This window comes from Cervus canadensis, chromosome 5 (genome assembly GCF_019320065.1).
Source record: "Cervus canadensis isolate Bull #8, Minnesota chromosome 5, ASM1932006v1, whole genome shotgun sequence".
Taxonomy (NCBI): Eukaryota; Metazoa; Chordata; class Mammalia; order Artiodactyla; family Cervidae; genus Cervus; species Cervus canadensis.
This window is the reverse complement of record NC_057390.1, coordinates 45,775,105-45,787,306: the sequence shown is the minus strand read 5'-3', so window position 1 is coordinate 45,787,306 and position 12,202 is coordinate 45,775,105.

The window sequence follows — 12,202 nt, the reverse complement described above, 5'->3', positions numbered from 1 at the left end:
GGTCAGTTTTCTTTCCAATCCCTAAGAAAGGCAATGCCAAAGAATGTTCAAACTATGACACAATTGTACTCATCTCACACGCTAGCAAAGTAATGCTCAAAATTCTCCAAGCCAGGCTTCAGCAATATGTGAACCATGAACTTCCAGATGTTCAAGCTGGTTTTAGAAAAGGCAGAGGAACCAGAGATCAAATTGCCAACATCTGCTGGATCATCAGAAAATCAAGAGAGTTCCAGAAAACATCTATTTCTGCTTTATTGACTATAACAAAGCCTTTGACTGTGTGGATCACAATAAACTGTGGAAAACTCTGAAAGAGATGGCAATACAAGACCACCTGACCTGCCTCTTGAGAAATCTGTATGCAGGTCAGGAAGCAACAGTTAGAACTGGACATGGAACAACAGACTGGTTCCAAATAGAAAAAGGAGGCTTTTTCATGTCAAGGCTGTATATTGACACCCCACTTATTTAACTTATATGCAGGGTATATCATGAGAAATGCTGGGCTGGATGAAGCACAAGCTGGAATCAGGAGATTCCATTTCTCCATCGGGAGATTGCCGGGAGAAACATCAATAATAACCTCAGATATGCAGATGACACCACCCTTATGGCAGAAAGTGAAGAAGAACTAAAGAGCCTCTTGATGAAAGTGAAAGAGGAGAATGAAAAAGTTGGCTTAAAGCTCAACATTCAGAAAACTAAGATCATGGCATCTGGTCCCATCACTTCATGGCAAATAGATGGAGAAACAGTGGAAATAGTGTCAGACTTTATTTTGGGGAGCTCCAAAATCACTTCAGATGGTGACTGCAGCCATGCAATTAAAAGACGCTTACTCCCTTGGAAGGAAAGTTATGACCAACCTAGACAGCATATTAAAAAGCAGAGACATTACTTTGCCAACAAAGGTCCATCTAGTCAAGGCTATGGTTTTTCCAGTAGTCATGTATGGATGTGAGAATTGGACTATAAAGAAAGCTGAGTGCAGAAGAACTGATGCTTTTGAACTGTGGTGTTGGAGAAGACTCTTGAGAGTCCCTTGGGCTGCAAGGAGATCCAACCAGTCCATCCTAAAAGAAATCAGTCCTGAATATTCATTGGAAGAACTGATGTTAAAGCTGAAACTCCAATACTTTGGCCACCTGATGGGAAGAACTGACTCATTTGAAAAGACCCTGATGCTGAGAAAGATTGAAGGTGGGAGGAGAAGGGGACAACAGAGGATGAGATGGTTAGATGGCATCACCAACTCAATGGACATGAGTTGAATCAACTCTGGGAGTTGGTGATGGACAGGGAGGCCTGACGTGCTGTCATGGCACAATGGAAATGAGCAAAAAGGCAGTAACGTATGTTAAAAGTGGTAAATCATCTCACTTTTTCCTTATATTTTTGTTTTTAGTGCATGCAGAGGAGTGTGTCCTAGGAATCATCAACTTAGTGAGCTCACTAGGCAGGATGTGGGTCTCATGCCACCATTGTTTAATTGTTTTAGGGTATGTCTTATGCTTCTGTTACATGGTTTTGTTGCTAAGCAAGCCTGCTTGGTTTTGTGGTTAAGCAAATCTACTTTCTTTCTTTTTTTAAAATTGGGGTACAATTGCTTTACAATGTTGTGTTAGTTTCTGCTATACAACAATGTGAACAAAGCTCTAAGAATACATGTATCTCCTCCCTCTGGTGCCTCCCTCCCAAATCTGCTTGCTTGAGTGATCATTAACTTACAGGGATTCCCATACTTTTCTTTACTTAAATCTTTTAGTGAGATGAACTATTTAATCACCTACTCTGTACGTTTTGGAGAAGGAAATGGCAACCCACTCCAGTACTGTTCCATGGACAGAGGAGCCATGGCTACATACAGTTCATGAGATCACAAAGAGTCGGACACGGCAGAGTGACTGACTTTCAGTTTTTCACTTTGTACCTTTACTCTGTCCGTATCCTACCCTGCTTTACTCTTTTCCATAAACTTATCACCCCCAGACAATCTAGAGGGTCACTGGTTTCTCCTCACCATACTGGAAGATCCCAAGAAAGCATAGGATAGTTTTGTTCCATTCTCTGATTTATCCCCAGGGCTCAGAACAGTGTCTGTCATATAGTAAATGCTTGATAAAGTACTTGCTTAAAGAGGAAGGAAGACATTACTGCAGTGATGGAGATGTTTGACACTGTCTCTACTCTGATACCTTCCCTTCCTCCTGGTGCCTCTTAGTCCCAAACTTCTTACCAGCACATGACCAGGAATAAAAACAATCAGTTAACTCCTTTTAATGAGTAATGCTATTCTGATTGAGGGTTTCCCTGGTGACTCAGCAGTAAGGAATCTGCCTGACAATGTAGGAGATGCAGGTTCAATCCCTGGGTCGGGAAGATTCCCTCCAAAAGGAAATGGCAACCCATTCCAGTATTCTTGCCTGGGTAATCCCATGGACAGAGGAACCTGGTGGGCTACAAATTTGCAAAGAGTCAGAAATGCCTTAGTGACTAAACAATAACTCTGAGAGTGGTTATGAGTGGCTTTCAACAAATTTGGAGAGAGGCAAAATAGAGTAAGGTCAATATATAATTTATTACTTCAGGTGAGTTAAGAAACAATAGGTGACCATCAAGTCAATACAGGTATTATACACACCATGTGGATGACACAGGTCAGGATCACAGAGAACAAGCCTGAGACAACATGGGACACAAGTCAGGCAGGACTGTCACAGATCAAGCTAGGCTGGGAGCAGATGTCAACTGTCTCAGACAGGGGTCAGCAAACTATGACCCACGGGCCAAATCTGGCCCACTGCCTGGTTTCATGGATACGGTTTTACAGGAACCCCGCTGTGCCCGTTCATCTGAGTACCTTCTATGGCTGCTTTTGCACAGAGTGGAGAAGCTGTACCATAGACTCTGTGGCCCATGTCCCTGGGGAAAAAAATGTACAAAAATTGAGAATTACGTTTTGTTTGGCAGACTTACTGAGAACTTAAGCCTGGGAGGCAGCCTCTCAGATAGCTCTGAGACACTGCTCCAAAGAGGTAAGGGAAGAGCTAGAATATATAGGAATTTTTGCAACAGAAACCAGGTAGTCAGAACATTAAGAGATAACTGTCAAAAAGGAAATCAGGCATGTCAAATTAATGAATTTAGCACTTACATATGGGAAGATGTAAGAGACTGGGTTTGTTGAAATCATTCCTTTGATATGCACCTTCGCTGTCTAGGGCCAGTATCCTGCTTTTCTCCAATGGGAATCCCCTTGGGGTGTATAGTCTGATGGAGGCTGCAGTGGCTGAAGGTTTGATGGCTCCAATATCCTTTGTTTCCCAATAAGGCAGGTGCCATTTTTCGTCCACACCTGCACAGCCTCACATGTTTATTCTCTGGCCCTTTACAGAAGATGTTTGCCCATCCTGTTCTAGCAGCTTCTTCCTGAGTAAAATTGACAAGTAGAACATGAACTTGTGAAGTATTTGTCTGAAAACTTTGAGGGAGATTCAGGACTTGTTGACCATCTATCTCACAACAGGATGCCACAAGCAGCATCAAGAAAACATCTGCCAAGGGAAGGAAGGCAGGCACTGAGGTCAGGAAACTATGTGAGTCACAGAGGGGCACAGGGGCAAGGGGAACAGCTTAAAACACAGTTTTATTTTTATTTGATTGATTGGTTGGTTGATCTTTTGGCTGCACCATGCAGCATGTGGGATCTCAGGGGATCTTAGTTCCCAGACCAGGCTTCCAGCCCACTCCCCCCAAGTTGGCAGCAAGGAGTCTTAACCACTGGACCACCTGGGAAGTCCCTAGGCTACATTTTTTAAATCTACGATGCTCAGCAGAACTTCCTGGATGGAAGGAGCACTATCCCAAGTAGTAGGAGGGGAGGGGAGAAGAGTGTGTTTGCCTTGATGGCAGGCTCCAGTTTACAGGGTTGCAAAGAGTTGGACACGACTGAGCACACATGAAGAATGGGGCAAGTTACCCAGTGTTGGGGGAAGAAGGTCCCTGAGGCCAGACCTTGGAGACATCACAGTGTCTTCAGGAATCAGATATGATTGCTATAAGTCACTCTGACATCTGTCAGTCATTGCATACGGCTGCCCCAGGGGGAGGTGTGACCTTGAATGAAGCCGATACAATTGGTGTCTACAATTGTCCCATCAGCTGATAGAATCTCCAAAGAATGCTATGGGTTGAAGTTCTTCTCCCAGGGGTCCCTAGCTTCCTGGGTTGAAAGTCTTCTCCCAGGGGTTCCCAGCAGCTGAGGAAAACATTTTTCCTTCCCGAAGCAGAGTGTGAGCAGAGCATTGCAGCACCCTCCTCATTTAGAAAATTATTTCATAGCCTCCAACTAATAAAAATAAATGGAAAAAAAAAAAAAAGAAAATTATTTCAGAGGAGTAGAACTCTCATTCTCTGGAGCTGACATTGTTAAAGTGATAAACATTTACTCTGCCATTCACGCATTTTATTGCATAAATTATAATATATATGATGTATAATTAATGTACAATACATATATGATGCATAATTAAATATGTTTTATATATATATATGTATATATATATAGTGTCCATGGATTCTCCAGGGAAGAATACTGGAGTAGGTAACCATTCCCTTCTCCAGGGGATTTCCCAACCCAGGGATCAAACCTAGGTCTCCTGCACTGCAGGCAGATTCTTTTACCATCTGAGCCACCAGGAAGCCCAATAATTAAATATATTATATATGTATATATATATATATATACACACACACATATATATATATAGTGCACCTAAAAAAGTACCAGGCACTGGGCCAGGCTCTGCACTTCATGATCCCATAGCCTGCAGACCAGAGGAACACAGACAGAAAGACATACACAGTCCAACCGACAAGTGCTCCAAGGGAAGCAAGCATAGGCCTGGCTCATCACATAGATTTGGGGCTCAGGAGATATAGCCAGAGTTTCATGGAAGAGGTGGCCCCTGGTCCAGCCTGGGGGACTCAAGTTTGCAACTTTAGGTGGAGCAGAAGAGGGCGTCTTTTACGCAGTCACACCATGCAGAAATTTAAATGATAGGAGCCTTTGACTCCCTTCTCTCCCGCGTGGTACCACCACCCTGAATTCCAACTCTTGGTTCCTGATTCCAGCATAAACCAGAGTGATTACATTGGTTGCCACTAGAGGGCAGTATTCAGTCAAACGTGCTTGCTACAGTGGCTTTGTTACTGTCAACCCTAGTTTCAATTGAACTAGTTTCAATTTTGGTTTATGGGGGGATAGGAGACAAGAGGAGAAATCTTGTGGCAATAGGGTTTTCCATTTCTTTTACTTTAATTCATGCATTTGTATGTGACATTTATATCCACCGCCCAAAATTGCTGAAAAATTGGGCAAGTACTAGAGTATGATTTCATGGTGATTGGCAATTACTGCCTCATGTATTCCTAGAAAATTGGTATAACTTCCCTGGTGGTCTAGTGGTTAAGAATCTGCCTTCTAATGCCAGAGGTGTAGGTTTGATCACTGGTCAGGGAACTAAGATCCCACATGCTGCCTGCTGTGGCCAAGAAAAGAAAGTTGGCAAAACTAGAGTTTTGCTATGAGAATTTTCTTTTTAAATATTTATTTATTTATTTGTCTTCAGGGGTCTTAGTTGCAGCATGTGAGATCTTCGGTCTTCATTGTGGCATGCAGGATCTTTAGTGGCGGCGTGTGATATCTTTTTGAGTTTCCTCATGCAGGGTTTTAGTTGCCATATGTGAACACTTTAGTTGCAACATGTAGAATCAAGTTCCTGATCAGGGATCGAACCTGGACCTTCTGCACTGGGAGCTTAGAATCTTAGCCACTGGACCACCACTGAGAATTATCTTTTCTTACTACCCTACCTCCTGGCCAGGAACCTGTTAAACACACTGGTAATGTTATACGTACTTTTTTTCAAGGTCTCCAGTTGGCACCATCTTCTGTCACTTGTGCGTGTTCTGCCCACACTCCACAAGGTGAGGAGAGGTTGGACTTTCCATGACACGTGCTGTGGGGCATGGCCGGGGCATCCTCTGACAGCAAGATAGCAGAGGTGTTCCCAACTGGGCACCTGAAAACCACCAAATAAGCCTCGTGATCCTAATCTTCCATGATAATGAGTCACTGATAGTATCTAAAGCCAGAAAAGGAATGAGAGGAGGAAAAGAAGAAGAAAAAGGAATGATCATAAAACGTGTTATTTAGAAATGTGTAGAAAAGTATCATTAAAAAAAAAGCTAAAAGTTGAAAGTGGTTGTAATGATCTCATTACTTTTACTTTTTATTGGATGTGTTTTTTTAAAAAAGATTTATTTATTTTATTTTTTGGCCATGGTAGGTCTTAGTTGCTGTGCATGGGCTTTCTCTAGTTGGTGTGAGTGGGGGCTACTCTTCGTTTCAGTGTGAAGGTCTCTCTTTGCGATGCTTGTCTTGTGGAGCACAAGCTCTAGGCACTCACTCTAGGCTTCAGTAGTTCCAGCCTACGGGTTAGTAGCTGTGGCCCTCAGGCTCTAGAGCACTGGCTCAGTAGTTGTGGCCCACAGGCTTAACTGCTCCAAAGCAAGTGGGATCTTCCCCCATCGGTGTTCCCTGTATCACAAGGCAGATTCTTAACCACTGGACCATCAAGGTAGCCCCAGGTGTGTTTTGATGTGCATTTTAAAATTCTAGGAAAGGTCCTAAATTCTCAACTGTTTTGTGCCCCAAACACAAGGGGAGATTCCTAAACACCCAGACTCCACCTTCAGAGATCCAACTGGTGGGTCTGCAGTGGTTTCAGATATCTGGATGTTGAACATGGTACAAGACCTCGGTGGACCTCTTTGGGGGCTTCTATTCAGGTTCCAAGCTGGGGGACAGAGTGGGATGGAGCTGCCCCCCAAGTTCTATTCCAGCTCCACTCCTTCCTGGCTGTGAGACTTTGAGCCACTCACTTCACTTCTCTGTGTCCTAAAGTTAACAAGGGATCACTTCTTCCATGTTTTGAGAGGCGAAAGTTGAGAATCAAAAGAGCATCTTTTTAGAAAAATGCAATATGATACTTTGTACACAATTTCAGAATGTTCCTAGACCCTTCTGGGTCCCATAGATTCTTGGTTACAATCTCTTGGAATGAATGTTTTCAAAGAACGTGTCCTTTGCAGTTCTGATGTTCAAGGTTGATCTGGATTCTGGATGCTGTGGGCAGGTTGGTTGGGGGAGAGGGCTGGATTCAACGTGGAGATCAGCTTTAGAATCTCTGTCCATGAGGCTCTCCTGGTATATGCTCAATGGGCACTTCATTCTGCTTTTAATGGGATTGAAGAGCTGGTCACTAACTCGCAGATACAAACAGGATAGAAATCTCCGCAGCCAAGACCTTAGTAGCTAAGCTTCCTGTGAGTCCCGAGGGACCAAGGATGCTTCCTGCTTTTCCTACTAAGCTATGAACTTTTCCTCAAAGACTACCACCTGCATCTTTCTATGCCCAGCACCTACAAGGGAATACTTGGCATACTTTTGTGTTAAGAAACTTCACTGAACTCAAATGAAACAGACTGAAGCAAGTGAAGTTTATTGGCTAAAACCTACATCAACAACCATAGGTAAAAACATGAAAACTTTAAATTAGAAATAAGGCAAGGTGACCTACTCTTACCATTATTGTTATCACAGCTCTGGAGGTCCTGGCCAAGATTATAAGGCAAGAGAAAGAAATAATAGGTGTAAGAATCGGACAGGAAGAGATTAGATTGTCATTATTTGAAGATTATATGATTATCAGTAATTAAAAAGAGAGGGGACTTCCCTGGTGGTCCAGTGGTTAAGAATCTGCCTTGCAATGCAGGGGGTGGAGGTCTGATCCCTGCTTGGGGAACTAGGATCCCACATGCTGCAGGGGACCTAAGCCTGTGCATCACATCTGCTGAGCCTGTACACCACACAGAAAGATCCTGCATGTCACAACTAAGATAAGATGCAGCCAAATAAATAAACATTTAAAAAAAATTTTTTTAAATAGAAAGAGAGAAAATAAGAAAACAAACCCAAGACCAAAAAAACTTTTTTAAAGAGAGAGAGAGGACTTCTGTTTCTGGCCACGATTAACCTTTCTGCCCAAAACAACCAAAAAAAAAAAAAAACAAACTAACAAAATATGTGAAACAACAGTTTTCAGAAGTCTGGACAGCATACAGTGAAAGAAATTAATCTTGCAAGACTGAAAGTAAATTATATAAGTCTTATGATTGCCCCAACTCCCTGCCTTGAGTTCCTAGGCTATGGCACAAGCAGAGGAAACCCAGGCAGACCTTGGTGAACCCCCTGAGTTGAGGAGACAAAACTGAACGTCCGGAAGACTAAGTCAGTGAAAGCTAGCAAAACAGAGGACTAGAGAGGAGAGAGCATCACAGGCAGAGAATCCCAGAGATCTTCAAGTGTTACCAGAGAACTGATCAGCAAGGGAACTACTCCAAAGCCAAGGAAAGAACCAAGTCAGAGGATTAGAGATAATAGTGCCTGCTCCTGCCACATGAATTACAGGAATTGAATACTTACTTTTGAAAGAGCTGATCTCAGTACTGGGGAATAATAATTCCTAGTCAGAGCACTGTTCCAGCCTGCCTCTCAAATATTAAAGATCCAACAGAATCAAATTGTTTTGAAAGCACATCCCAGAATGAAAGTCAAGAGTATTAATGGGAATATAAGAAAGTTATAAGACACTAATGAAAGAAATCAAAGATGACATAAACAGATGGAGAGAGATTCCATGGTCCTCAGTAGGAAGAATCTATATTGTGAAAATGACTATACTACCAAATGCAATCTACAGATTCAATGCGATTCCTATCAAATTACCAATGGCATTTTTCACAGAACTAGAACAAAAAATTTCACAATTCATATGGAAACACAAAAGGCTCTGAAGAGCCAAAGCAGTCTTGAGAAAGAAGAATGAAGCTGGAGGAATCAACCTTCCTGACTTCAGATTATACTACAAAGCTACAGTCATTAAGACAGTATGCTACTGGCACAAAAACAGAAATATAGACCAATGGAACAAGGCAGAAAGGCAAGAAATAAACCCATGTACCTATGAGTACCTTATTTTTGACAAAGAAGGCAAGAATATACAATGGGGCAAAGACAGCCTCTTCAATAAATGGTGTTGGGAAAACGGAACAACTACATGTAAAAGAATGAAATTAGAACACTTCCTAACACTATACACAAAGATAAACTCAAAATGGATTAAAGACCTAAATGTAAAACCAGAAACTACAAAACTCTTAGAGGAAAACATAGGCAGAACACTCAATGACATAAATCAAAGCAAGATCCTCTATGACCCACCTCCTAGAGCAGTGGAAATAAAAACAAAAGTAAACAAGTGAGACCTGATTAAATTTAAAAGCTTTTGCACAGCAAAGGAAACTATAAGCAAGGTGAAAAGACACCCCTCAGAATGGGACAAAATGGTAACAAATGAAACAACTGACCAAGGTTTAGTTTCCAAAATATACAAGCAACTCATACAACTCAATGCCAGAAAAAGAAACAACCCAATCAAAAAGTGGGAAAAAGACCTAAACAGGCATTTCTCCAAAGAAGACATACAGATGGCTAACAAACACATAAAAGGAGGCTCAACACTCTTATTATTAGAGAAATGCAAATCAAAACTACAATGAGATGTCACTTCACATCATGAAAAAGTCTACAAACAATAAATGCTGGAGAGGGTGTGGAGAAAAGATAACACTCTTGCACTGTTGGTGGGAATGTAAATTGATACAGCCACTATGGAAAATGGTGTGGAGATTCCTTGAAAAACTAGGAATAAAACCACCATATGACCCAGCAATCCCACTCCTAGGCATATACTCTGAGGAAACCAAAATTGAAAAAGACACATGTATCCCATTGTTCATTTCAGCACTATTTACAATAGCTAGAATATGGACACAACCTAGATGTCCATCGACAGATAAACAGATAAAGAAGTTGTTGTGGTACATACACACAACAGAATATCACTCAGCCGTGAAAGGGAGTGCTTTTGAGTCAGTTCTGATGAGGTGGATGAACCTAGAACCTATTATACAGAGTGAAGTGAGTCAGAAAGAGAAAGATAAATATCATATTCTAATGCATATATACAGAATCTAGAAAAATGGTACTGAAGAATTTATTTACAGGGCAACAATGGAGAAACAGACAGAGAATAGGCTTATGGACATGGGGACAGGGGAGGAGAGGGTGAGATGTATGGAAAGAGTAACATGGAAATTTACATTTCCATATGTAAAATAGAGAGCCAACGGGAATTTGCTGTATGGCTCAGGAAACTCAAACAGGGGCTCTGTGTCAATCTAGAGGGGTGGGATGGGGTGGGAGATGGGGGGAGGTTCAAAAGGGAGGGGATTAAAAAAGGGGGGGTGTATATGTATAACTATGGCTGATTCATGTTGAGGTTTGACAGAAAACAACAAAATTCTGTAGAGCAATTATCCTTCAATTAAAAAATACAATAGAAAATATTATCTATAATATTAGCCTTGCTGAGAAAATCCCATGGACAGAGGAGCCTCATGGGCTACAGTCCATGAGGTCACAAAGAGTTGGACATGACTAAGGGACTGAGCACAGAGCATAATATTAGCAAAACCTCTAAAACATCGAGAAATTAAATTTATTAAACACATGACACTTCTGTGGGGAAATAAATAAATATATATATATGCCATGTAGCTTTAAGGATCCTTGGCAGTGAAAGTACAGAGTCCTAACAGCTGGACCACCAGAAAATTCCTGATGTGGGGAAATTTTTGAGTCCTATTAAAGAAAGCTGAGTGCTGAAGAACTTATGCTTTCAAAGTGTAGTGCTGGAGAAGACTCTTGAGAGTTCTTTGGACTGCAAGGAGATCAAACCTATCAATCCTAATGGAAATCAACTCTGAATTTTCATTAGAAGGGATGATGCTGAAGCTGAAGCTCCAATACTTTGGCAACCTGATGTGAAGAGCCAACTCACTGGAAAAGACCCTGATGCTGGGAAAGATTGAGGGCAAGAGAAAGGGGTGACAGGATTAGATGGTTGGGTGGCATCACTGACTCAATGGACATCAGTTTGAGCAAACTCTAGGAAATAGTGAAGGACAGGGAAGCCTGGCATGCTGCAGTTCATGGGGTTCCAAAGAGTTAGACTTGACTTAGTGGCTGAACAACAACAAAGAATATAAGAGGATATGCAGATATGCATTTGATGAGATGACAGTGTTATAAAGATAATGCTTCTCTTTAGATTGATATAGATATAGACACAGATACAAAAAGTACTTGATTTATCAGACATTCACAGAATTGCAAGTAGGAGAAAACGCAATACCATTTGAACAAGGTTGAGGTTTTGTTAGAAAAGAAGTGGGTGGGGATATACGTTAGGAATCCACCACAGTGTCTGCTGCATCAGTAAGCATGGTGTAGGGAAACAGTCCTGATCAGAAGTCGAGTGAAGTTTGAATATCAGCTTCAACACCAGAAATTTGGACAAATCCCTTAACACCTCTGACCCCTTATCATCCTTACAAAAGCCAAGTCTGGACCATTTGCTCTGTATAGTACATTTAGCTCCTTGTTTCATCATTGAAGGAACAGGCTTCAGGAAGGTGGAATGAGTTGCCCACCCCCCAGCCTCCCTGCTCCTGCACCTTCAACTTCTGCATAGCTGCTCAAGGAGCAAAGAGACACCTGTAGCCCCCCAGGCTCCTCAGCCTTTGTTCTTGAGGAAGATACCCACATGGTTGGTCTCTCTATTAAAACCCCAAGCAGTGCCAGGAGATAATTTGCCATGCTGGGAAGATCAGTGAGTTCCTGAAGGACAGGGGCTGCAACTTGTTAACATCTTGGGTATTAACAAGGGATGAGCAACATCCCAGCATGAGGTAAATGCTGCATAAACACTAGTTTCATGAGGCAATAAATACATTGCTTTTAATTTGCAAGTGACAAAATTGTTGTTGGGGAAACTGAGATTGTGTAACCAGGACTCTGTGATCTGACTGAAACAGAGCAGGAGCCTATGGTCCTTGACCCCCACCCCCGACCATGTCCTCTGCCTCTCTTTTGCCTGTGGAAAACTTTAGCCAAAGAATAAGTTTAATCGGAGAAGTGAGAAATTCGGAAACAAAGGAAAACTGTCAAAGG